We start from the raw sequence: 10,095 nt of genomic DNA, 5'->3' as shown, positions 1-10,095 counted from the left end.
TGCTTAGGGGCTCTTTGATGTACAATAAGCATTACGACCTTGAACTCCTTATCCTCCTGACTCTACTGAGAGCTGGGATCAGAGGTGTGGGCCACCGTGCCTGGGGTGTAGGGTGCTGGAGACTGAACTCAGGGACTCATGCGCGCTAGGCAAGCCCTCTACCAACTGAGCCCCATTCCCTGCCCCTGATTGGCTGTTTGCCTGCGTCTCAGATGTCAGCACCCTGGACAGCAGAGTAGCCGTCTCAGAGACCCACCTTCTGGGATAGCCTTATCATGCCCACACATCAGCACAACTGCCATGACTAAACATCAACATAGATCCATGTTGCTTTAACATCCAGAGGTGAAAATGTAAAACAAGAAATGTCAGTGTGGACATGAGGCCATGGTTGAAGAAATAAAATAGAAGGTTTGCTTTCCTGAGTTTAGTCCCAAAAACGCACATAAAGGTGGAAGGAGAGAACAGAATCCACAAAGTTGTCTCTGGCCTCTGGTGCTGCATGGATATGTATGCCCACAATAAGCAAACAAATAAATAAGCAAGGTGGGTGTGGTGGTGCACACTGGTAATCCTAACCAGAAGACCCTGTCTCAAAAATAAATAAACAAATAGAGTTCTGATTACATCCCCAAACGGTAGAGCACAGCTGTGATCCCAACACTTGAGAGTCGAGGCAGGAGGGGTCCAGACTTGGAAGTCCATCTCCAGCTATGTAGTGAGTTAGAGGCCAGTCTGTGCCACACGAGTCTCTGTCTCAAAAACAAAACAGGACAACAATAAAACCAGGATGGGGACGCAGCTCCATTGGTAAAATACTTCCTTACTATTATAGTCGCAGTAAAAGCCCATTCATTAAGAAGCTGATTCCTTCTGGTCAAGAGAGTGAACTCTGTGTGCTGGGTAGAGACCTACATTCCAGTTAGGCAGGTCATTGTCCTAGCTAAGGGACCACCTTGAGAAGGTTGGTTCACCTCAGTGGTTTTATTATCCCTTCAATGAGATGGTGTGCTTTTCCTTCCCAGAATTCCTGCCCCCTGCTACAGGCCCTGTGGGCTGCCTAAGGTTCTGTTGGCTCCTCCCACCTTTCTGAGTTCTTGCCCTTTGGATTGTTTTCTGTCCTGTGTTTTAGATGCTGGCTGGAGCCAGACTCTGTTTCTCTGCCTCTCTGGGTTTCCTTGCTCTTTTTCAGAAACTCCCCTCCTTGCCATGTGGTCTTTGACCTCTGTGCTTAACTCACATAACATGGCTCTCTCTCTCTCTCTCTCTCTCTCTCTCTCTCTCTCTCTCTCTCTCTCTCTCTCTCGCTCTCTCTCTCTCATATTTTCTTTATGCAGATGAATGTTATACCTGCATATATGAAGTGCACCATATTCGTGTCTGGTGCCTGCAAAAGCCAGAAGAGGCATTAGATCCCCTAGGACTAGAGATATAGGTGATTGTGAGTCTGCATGTGGGTACTGGGAAACAAACATGGGTCCTCTTTATGAAGCAGCCAATGCTCTTGACCTCTGAGCCATCTCTCTATCCCCCCTTTTTTTTGAGGGGGTTGTTTTCGAGACAGGGTTTCTCTGTAGCTTTGGAGCCTGTCCTGGACTAGCTCTGTAGACCAGCCTGGCCTCGAACTCACAGAGATCCACCTGCCTCTGCCTCTCGAGTGCTGGGATTACAGACATGCACCACCACCGCCCGGCTCTCTCCTTCTTAAGAATCTGTAATAAATCTCCCCCTCCATAGTCTATGGAGGGGGACCCTAAAGCCCAAGCCTGGCTCAGGGACACTTTGGTGGCCATTAGGTTTCTGGGACCCTAGCTCCCCAAGGAAGCCTTCACTCTCAAGGACATCCCAATATTCCCATATCACTAGCATGCAGGAGGCCTTGAGTTCGGTCCCCAGCACTGTATAAGCTGGGTGTGGTGGCACATGTCTATAATCCCAGAATCCAGGAAATTGAGTTCAGGGTCATCCTTAGCTATGCAGTGAATTAGAAGCCAACCTGGGCTACATAAGATTATGTTTCATCTAAACAAACCATTAAAAAACTTTTTTTTTTTTGGCTCTAGCTTAGGCCACACACCGCAGGGTTGAGGAAGAACATGGTGGGCTCCTTCTGCTGCCCACACACTGCACCCTGCAGGCAGGCCCCTCTGACATCCACACTGTGGATGGAAGAAGCCATTTGCAGGGGGGCTCCACGGCCATGGCAAACAGCCCTGGCTTTCTTACCAGAGAGCCAAAGACACGGTACTCGGAATGCAGAGTTTTTTTAACTTCCAATGTGAAACTGGAGTTCTGAGCCCTGGAAGTAAGTGTTATTTTTTCATAATTCTAGATACCAAAGTGGTGTGTGTGTGTGTGTGTGTGTGTGTGTGTGTGTGTGTGTGTGTGTTTACATCTATGAGTGTGCTTCTATGTGGATGTGTAAAATACCAAGTCAGAAAATGTAAGACCACTCCTGAAATTAAATAGTGATCCCTTAAGGTACTTTTGTCTACATTTTCTGTTTGTTTGCTTGTTTTTTAAATTCAGTCTATAGTAGTATCCCAATATTAATCTCCTTTTTAACAGTCCTGAGTCTATGACCTTGATATCCTCCCTATTCTAATTCTCTGCCAGATTCCACCCTCCAGAATGCTTAAGGGAAGTTCCTTGTCTGTGTATCCTGCATAATGGGTGTTAACAGCTTAGATGCAAGATTGTAAAACAGCGAACTTCTGCCCTTTGGGGTTCTCCCATTGTGCTGTAAGCCTGTATTCAAGACCTCCTCCCTCCTTCAATAAATGGCATGGGGGGGGGCAACAAAAAGAAAAACCAGTCCTGAGTCTAGATATGCTCAGTGCTTGCTTTCCTGAGCACTGCCCTGAAGCTCTTAGTAGCTATAGATATTTGGATTCAGTGTCTGTCACTAAGCCGATAACAGTGCGGAGCTGGTTTTCCTCTAAATGATCATGGGAAGAGTAATTTATTGAAAATAATGAGGATTTTAGAGGGAAAAATGATCTAGTTCAATTCCAAGCTTCAGCACTGAGTGTCTCCATGGATCGGCGAAGACCAGAATCAGCAGCAAGTGGTCAGACGCCCCTAATAGGCTTCAGACAGCTCTTCATAGGAAAAGGCGGCCAGATCTGGTGGAGGGCCCAGCACTGAGGATGAAGAGACAGGTGGATCACTGTGGGGTCCGGGCTAGCCTGGGCTACATAGGGAGTTCCAGACTAGCCAAGGCTACACTGTGAGACTGAACAGAAACAGGGGAGGAGTGGATTTGGAGGGGAGGTGGGCCCGGGAATGGGAGGAGAGGATGGAGGAAAACTGGGGTCATGATGTAAAATAAATGAAAAAATTTAGTTAATACAAAAATATCATTAAAAAAAAAAAAAGGTGGTGGGTTAGTCCATTGCTCCTTCAAGTGAAACCCAGGCAGATGGCTCAGGGGCAGAACATGCGCCATGTGTTTGGGACTCCGGCTTCTCTTTGAAGGTTGTCTGCTGAGTGTTACCAACTTTTCCTCAACAATCCAAGCTGGCTGCATCAGCTCCTGCCTTCTCTACACTTTAGCCAGGGGTGAGGAGGAGAAAGGTGTGCCTTGTCCTGTAAGAACCATGCTCAGAAGGTGCACACAATGGTGGTGAGAGGCACTGGACACGGTGGTTTTTACAGAAAGACTATAGAGAAACTTAGGAGAAGGGGAGAACAGAGCCCGGGGAGGAGCCGGTGGAGGATCCTTCAGAAATCCCTGCTGCCGAGCAACACACAGTTCCCAGCACCGCTCAGCAGGACCTGCTGGGTTCCTATGGCCCTGAAAGTGATTGTCGCCCCAGCTGACCATTTCCATGAGAATTCTTGTTAACTGATTAACGAAGTATATCACCGTGTTCCTCCTTTGCAGAAACAACTGAGATAAAAATGAATAAAGTGTGGGACTCTACGCTCTCACCAGAGATGTACAAAACAGGGTTCCCCCAGGGAGGCTGCGGCGGCTGCTCAGTTGGACACGGAGCACACATCCTGTGCGTTCAGCCTGTCTCACAGAGTGGCAGTGTGTGCCTGGGTGTGCGGGTGCACATGTATGAAGCCAGAGGTAGATGCCAGCTGTCTTCCCATAAATAGTCTCTCACTGAATCAGCGTGTAGGCAGGCAAGCCCCAGGGATCAACCCCCCCTCCTCCTCACCAGCACTGGGGTTGCCTGCACGCACCACCACACCCAGCCCTTCAGGTGGATGCTTGCCATCCGAACTCAGGTCCTTGTGCTCCCAGGGTTTGCTAGCTCCTTTGTGTTGCTACAACGAAGTAGGCTGATGAAAAGCGGCGCAAGGGAGAAAGGGTGGATTTGGCTCCCAGCTCCATAATCCCAGGGAAGGCAAGGCTGGCACTCGAGCAGCTGTTCACATCCCGTCCACAGTCAGGAGCAAAGGGAGAGTAAGCACAGTCCTCCTGCTGGCCTGCCTGGTGCAGCGCTCAGCATCCTCTTCACCATTTTTACAGTCCAGGGCTGAGCGCATGGTGCTGCCCACATTCAGGGTGGGTTGTCACACCTCGCTTAACAGTTAAGGCCATCTCCACAGACATGCCCCCAAGCCAACCTGATCTAATCATTCCTCATCAGACTCTCCTGTCCGGGGGATCGTGTGGTGTCCAGTCGGCCGGCCCTTTTCCGACTAGGGCAGCTCCCCGGTCACTCCCCGCTGTTGTTGTCTTATGTGGGGCTTTGAGAAGGGATCAAGCTAGGTTTGCCAGCTGTCTGTGAGCTCCTGTCCTCAAATGGTCCTCCTACCTCTACTTTCCTGGGTACCCCAGCAGATGCCCTATGTATGATCTAAATGTTATGATGTTTTCCTCACTAGCTGGTGGCACAGACAAATCCCGCCACAGAGACAGACTGCCTCTGGTATGGAGGAAGAGCAGCTACATCCTGCCTGGTGAACCTCCAAAGGACCAAACTGTGCCCTGGAAACTCAGCTGTGCCCCAGAACAGAAACCAAGGGATGTGGGGAGCAGGAGAGGATGCAGATATTTAATATAAACTCGAGGCCCCACGGTTAAGAGAATGGGAAGTGCTCAGAGGGAACCGCCTGTTTGGTTTTGTGCTCTTCTTGTCTGGAGGTTTTTATTTATTCTTTCATTTTATGTGTGGAGGTGCTTTGCCAGTCTGTGTACCACGTGGGTGCAGTGCCAGTAGAGGCCAGACCAGGGTGGCAGATCCCCTGGAACCAGAGTTACATATAGTTGTGAGCTGCCACATGGATGCTGAGGACTGAACCCTGGAAGAACAGCCAGGACTCTGAACAGAGCTGTCCCGCTAACTCTGAGCCACCTGTTCTTAATAGTTCTTTTGTTCATTTGTTTGTTTAGTTTTATTACATTGGTGTGTGTGTGTGTGTGTGTGTGTGTGTGTGTGTGTGTGTGTGTGTAGGGGGTGCATGTACACCACAGCACATGGATGGAGGTCAGAGAACTTTCTGGAGTTCTCTGCTTCCATCTGAATGTCCCAGGGATTGAACTCCGACCCTTGGGCTTGGTGGTGGGCAACTCTGTCCACTAATCCATCTCAGCAGCTCCTGTTTGGTTTGCTGTTGTTGTTTTTACAGCAGCACTGAGGATCAAACCGGGGGTGTCATGAATGCCAGGCAAGCACTCTGCCACTGAGCTACAGCCTCAGTCCTTCGATTTTTATTTTTAATGTAGGAATATCCAGCACAAAACCAGGAATGTTTAGCATTTAACAAAAAATTACCAATGATGTGTCTGGGGATGCACCTGTAGTCCCAGCTTGCCAAGACAAGAAGGCAGGAGGATCACTTGAGCCCGGAAGTTAAGGACCAGCCTGGCAACACAGCAAAACTCTGATGGAAAAATACAGGTGGTGAGTAAGAGCCTGAAATGTCAGCAGTGAGATGCACCCTTGGGGCATGCGCCTTAGCACCTCAGGCTTCAGCAGTACCCTAAGCATTTGTCCATGCTCTCCAATTAACACCAGCTCGTCTGAGCCTAGAGGGCTTCTGCTGCCAGCCTGGAGAAGGTGAACTGCAGGCCTCGAAACCCAGCAAGTTCCCCAGCATCAATGGGAGCTGATGCTCGCAGGCATCCCCCCGCCTCAGCGAGGCCTGAAGCTCCAGGTTACAGCGCTCTTTTCGTGTACCTTGAAAGTTTCTTTCCATGTTTTTTTTCTTTTTCCACTCTGTGTGTGTGTGTACACATGTGTGTGTGTACATGTAGGTCAATAGGTGCATGTGTGTGTGAATGTACATGTGTGTGGATGGGTGCACTTGCCCATTGAGCACCTATGGAAGCCAAAGGTTGACATCAAGACGTTCTCTTCAACTGCTTTCCTGCCTTTTTAAAAACTACATTTTATGTATTTTGTCTGTGTGCACATACATGTACGAACATTTACACAAGCGCTTGTGTGGAGTCCAGAGGACAACTCACAGAAGTTGGTTCTCTCTTTCCTGGTGATAAATGTGGCAACCGGGGCCTTTACAAACCACGAGTCATCTGCCGGCCCTCCACATTAGGTGTTTGAGACAGGGTCCCTCACTGACCTGTACCTCACCCTTTCCACTATGCTGTCTTGCCTTTGAGTCTCCAGAATCTGCCTGTCTGTGTCTCCCAGTGTGCGGTTATCGTGTGCACAGCCACGCCTAGATTTTAAGAGTACTTGCTGATCTCTCACAGCATCTGGGTTCAGTTCCCAGCACCCACATGACAGCTCAAAACCACCTGTAACTGCAGTTACAGGGGGTCTGATGCCCTCTCTGACCTCTGAGGGCACTAGACACACACATATGGCACATTTAGACAACACGCAGACAAAGCAGTCATATATATGTATATGTATATATATATATATATATATATATATATATATATATATATATATAAAATGTATCTATTTCTTTAGAAGCTTCTAAAAGAAATAAGTAAATAAGCTATATTTCAAGCATCATAATGACCCTAAATCTCAGACCTAAATTACTCTTTTTCTAAGATTTTACTTTATGAATGTGAGTGTTTTGCCCGAGGGAATACATGTGTACCACGTGCAAACAGTGCCCATGGAGGCCAGAGGAGTTGTTGGATCCCCTGAAACTGGAGTTACAGCTGGTGGTGAGCTGCCATGTGGGTGCCGGGAGCTGAACCCAGATCCTCTGTAAGAGCCATCTCTCCAGCCTCCTGCCCAGCCCCCATTCTTATGTAATCAGCAAGAGCACTCCCCAAGCCCACGGTAAATCACTGCAGAGACAAGCCTTGTACCAGCCCTGTTGCAAACCCTCACGAGGTAAACAACAACGGAAGCCGCAGATGATCATGCAGGGGCCTTTGTCCCCGGAGCTGGTCATCGATGCTGACATGAGGACAGCTTGCAGCAGGGGCACAAAGTTCAGAGAACATGGTCCGAGGTCGCATGATGCTCCATGACCCTGATCCCTTCCCATGGTACCTAAAAAGAGAGTAGGAATATATCCTGGCCAGAGTAGTTTTCAGTCTTACAAACTGTAGTGGAAGAGCCCACAGGGTTAGGGTGACTCCTGACTCTTGACTGACTAGACAGCCTGGCACACTGGACAGTTAGGACAGAATTCGGTGGGTAGTGTGAGTTTGAAATGTCCAGTGCAGGTTCAGCTGTTTGAACACTTAGTCCAAAGCTAATAGCGCTATTCTGAGAGATTGTCCAACCTTTAGGAAATGAAGCTCACTGGCAGAGGGGAGTCACTGGCTAGCAGGTTTTATGGGTTGTAGCCCAACCCAAATGCTCACCCAAGCTACCTGCTTCATGGTCTGTGAGATGTGAGCAAAGCAGGCCTCAAGCTCCAGCCACCATGGACTCTATTCTGCCTTCCCAGACTGTGCCCTCTCCAACACTGAGCCGAGACACATGTGTCTTCCCTTCAGCTGCTTCTCAGCATGTATTTTTGGTCACAGTGTCAAGAAAAGAAAGGCACGGACTCAGTTTAACCTCAGAACTGAGGTAAAGATTGGGATTATAGCCCAGTGGTAGAGCTTGCCTTGTCTGGATGCAAACCTAGGTTCAGTCTCCAGCGTAAAAACAAAAAGTCCCCACTAGATCAAGAAGAGACAGCTTAGATATGAAAATGGTTTGTAATAAACCAAGCATTGTTTACTAGAAGGAAAGTACTCTCAAAATTCCTTTTCTTGGCTAGACAATAGACAAGCTGACGTGCTTAGAGACCAAAAAAAAAAAAAAGTTGTAAGTAAAACTGGATTGGTGGCACACCCCATTGTTAATATTCTGACTCGCCCCTTGGGAACCCACCCCTTAGGGATGCCCTGTGTCCTGAGGTGCAAGCCTCATTTTAAGGAAAAACCCCTCCCCTTTCTCTCTCTCTCTCTCTCTCTCTCTCTCTCTCTCTCTCTCTCTCTCTCTCTCTCTCTCTCTCTCTCTCTCCCCATGCAGTGTGGACACCTCCACTTTCTCTCCCTTCTCTTTCTTCCTGTCTCCCTCTTTCCTATCTTTTTTCTTTCTTTCTTTCTTTTTGGTTTTTCGAGACAGGGTTTCTCTGTGTAGTTTTGGTGCCTGTCCTGGATCTCGCTCTATAGACCAGGCTGGCCTCGAACTCGGCCTTCATCTCTCTATTATAATAAACTCTCTCCACATGAATGCAGTGCCTGGGTGTGAGTGACTGTTCCATGCACCGCTGCCCACTGCTGCATCTGCCTGCCATGTTTCCCTGCACGCACGCGTGGGATACCCTGGCCCAACCAGCTGGGGTCCCACGCGTGGTATATCATAAACCCTATAATCCCAGCACTTGGGAAATGGAGACGAAAATGGTCAGGATTTCAAAGTCATCCCCAGCTTTATACACACATTTGTGAATGGCTTCGAAAGATCCTGTCTCCCACTGATGAGATGGCCCAGCATGTAAAGGCGCTGGCTACAAAGCCTGACCACCTACATTCAATCCCAGGGATCCACGCTCTGGAAGGAGGGACCCAACTCCCATAAGTTATCCTGTGAACTCCATAGCAAGCAGGACCCACCACACCCTTATCAACACAAAAAACAAACACAGCTTTCACCTTAAAGGGGATAAAAGATAGTTTATTCTAGAGACAAATTTGGGTGACTAAGTCCTGAGAACACAGATTTGGGTGACCCCAAATTCCGTATTCCAACGTGGATGCAGTTTCGTAGTTCTACAGAACAAAGAAAGTCATAAATCAAGACAAGTTTAAAATACACTGGTGAGATGAGGTTGGAGAGTTGGCCCAGCAGTTGAGAGCACTTGCTCTTGCAGAGGACCTGGGTTCAATTACCAGCACCACATGGTGACTCACCACTGTCTAGGATCTGATACCATCTTCTGACCTCCAGGGGCACCAGGCATGCACATGGCACACATGGAGGTATGCGGGCAGAACACTCATACACAAAATAAATAAATAAATCCAAAAAGAAATAAAATAATACATTGGTGATTACATCAGAGAGGAGGCTGCAGCAAGATGGGGGAAGCTTTTCTATATGCCTCAGATGCTGTCTAAAGATGGTCTTAGCTTTGGGGTTGGTGGAAGCTAGAGGTCTACAGTCTACAAGCTAATAGATTCCAAAAGGCCTTTATCCATTAGTCACAGGATGTTAGCTCTGACACAGGTTGGTAAGGAATAGTTATTCAGGAACTAAAGCTAGCCTAGGATAGGTAACTTTCCTCTAGACCTGTAACATTCCAACCTCTCCACATCCCTGCAGTTCTCATCAGTCAGTCTCTTTGGATAGCTTCTTCTCAGGAATTCTCATTGACAGTTCCCCTGGCTGACCACATGGTCCTCATATTACTCATTAACTATTATAAGGTCCCCCGTGGGTAGGGGACTCACTCCTGGGTTCTGATGAAGATGAGACTGAGTAGTGGGCAGGAGAGTAGTCTTTGGGAGAGAGGAATCACTGGTAATCATTGAAAACAAAACTCCTAAGCCAGGAGGTGGTGACCCACACCTTTAATTCCAGCACTCAGGCAGAGGCAGGCAGATCTCTGTGAGTTTAAAGCCAGCCTGGTCTACATATGAGTGCTAGGGCTACATAGAGACTCTATCTCAAAAATCAAAAAACAAAAAAGAAAGAAAGAAGAAGAAGA

Source organism: Peromyscus leucopus, chromosome 3 (assembly GCF_004664715.2).
Source record: "Peromyscus leucopus breed LL Stock chromosome 3, UCI_PerLeu_2.1, whole genome shotgun sequence".
Lineage (NCBI taxonomy): Eukaryota > Metazoa > Chordata > Mammalia > Rodentia > Cricetidae > Peromyscus > Peromyscus leucopus.
This window is presented reverse-complemented; position numbering follows the sequence as displayed.